We start from the raw sequence: 2,004 nt of genomic DNA, 5'->3' as shown, positions 1-2,004 counted from the left end.
CTGCTGGAACGGGCAAGGAAGGAGAAGCGACCGCGCACGCCGTCCGCCTCCCCTTCAGAATCTTCTGGAGACTCCACTCCTGGGGTCTCCACCACGAGCACCGACGAGAGGATGACTACGAGCGCCGATTCGAGGAGATCGACCGCCGGCTCGCGCAGTTGCAGATGGACGGCCAGAAGTCTTCGAACGACGTCGACTTCCAGACCGCCCAACCTCTCTCCCGACTAGTTCTCGACGAACCGATTCCAATCGGTTCAAGATGCCGCACGTGGAGCCTTACGACGGCTCCACCGACCCGATCGACCACCTTGAGAGCTACAAAGCTCTCATGACGATCCAAGGGGCAACCGACGCTCTTTTTTGCATCGGCTTCCCCGCTACACTCCGCAAGGCTGCCAGGGCCTGGTACTCCGTCTCCGATCGGAAGTATCCACTCCTTCGGGCAGCTCGAGCACTCGTTCGTGGCCCATTTCAGCACCAGGAAAGCCGCCGCGAACGTCGGACAGCCTTTTCTCCCTCAAGCAGGGGGAAAATGAGACGCTCCGACACTTCGTGGCGCGATTCAACACGGCCACGCTTGAGGTCCGGGACCTCAACGAAGACATGGCTATCTCAGCCATGAAGCGGGGCCTGAGGGCGTCCCGATTCACCTACTCTCTGGACAAGACCCTCCCCCGGACATACGCCGAGCTACTGGAGCGCGCATACAAGTATATGCGCGCGAAGGAGCATCCGACCGACGCTTGGCCGAGCCCAGAGGCCCGAAAGAGAAGCGGAGGAAAGGTCGGGAACCCGCCGAACCAGCAGGCCCCCGACCGATAGTCGGGTCTCGCCACCCCGACGAATCCAAAAGTCACCCCGGCAACAGACTCCGAGGCCGGCACGCCCCAGGTATGACTCCTACACTCCTCTCTCCGCCCTCGTGCACAGATTCTAATGGAGATCGAGGGGGAAGAATACCTGCGACGGCCTCCGCCTCTGAAGGCAAAAGGCCTCGACCGTCGGAAGTACTGCCGATTTCACCGAGGCCACGGCCACAACACCGAGCAGTGCATCCAGCTGAAGGATGAGATCGAAGCTCTCATCCGCCGGGGGTATCTCGGCAAATTTCGGAAGGGTCCGCCGACCCAACCAGTTGCCGATCGACGACCCCAGCCGACTGAAGAAGCGGCGACCAATCAGCCGACGGCCGGAGTCATCAACATGATCTCCAAGCGGCTGGGCCCGGGGACGACTGCGGGAGACGAGCCGATGAAAAAGCCATGGCCCGGACGACGCAATCACCTTCACGGAGGATGACGTTCGGGGCATCCAACTCTCCACGAGATGCTGTTGTTGTGTCGACAACAATAGCAAATTATGATGTAAAATAATTTTGTTGATAATGGAAGTTCACGAATGTTTTGTTTTACTTGACCTTCTCCCAGATGCGACTGTCAATCGACTGACTTAAGAGGGTCTCCATGCCCCTGATCGGCTTTGCCGGAGACGCTGTCACGACAGAGGGGGAAATTACCCTGCCCGTGACGGCCGGCACCGAACCACGGCAAAGCACGGTCCACTTGACCTTCGCGGTCGTCCAAGTTCCTTCGGCCTACAACGCCATCCTCGGACGACCCGGACTGAACGTCCTCAAAGCGATCGTCTCGACGTACCATCTCCTCGTTCGGTTTCCGACCAAAAACAGAATCGGGGAGATGCGCGGGGATCAAAAAGCTCGCTCGACGTGCTTCCAGATCTCCGTTCAAAATGACGAGTCGAAGGGCTCCCTGACAATCGACAAGCTGGACCAACGGGAGGAGGAAGAGCGAGGTTCGCCGGCTGAGCAGCTCGTGTCGATCCCGATAGCAGAAAATCCGGATCGGGAGATTTGGGTCGGGTCTCAACTGCCCGACCCCGAACGACGACGACTGACGGAGCTGCTGACGGCCAATGCCGACATATTTGCTTGGTCCGCGGCAGATATGTCGGGCATCCCCCAGAAACAATAACCCACCGACTCAA

Source organism: Elaeis guineensis, chromosome 12, assembly GCF_000442705.2.
Source record: "Elaeis guineensis isolate ETL-2024a chromosome 12, EG11, whole genome shotgun sequence".
Classification (NCBI taxonomy): domain Eukaryota; kingdom Viridiplantae; phylum Streptophyta; class Magnoliopsida; order Arecales; family Arecaceae; genus Elaeis; species Elaeis guineensis.
The sequence above is the reverse complement of the archived record's forward strand: the minus strand, read 5'-3'. Positions refer to the sequence as shown.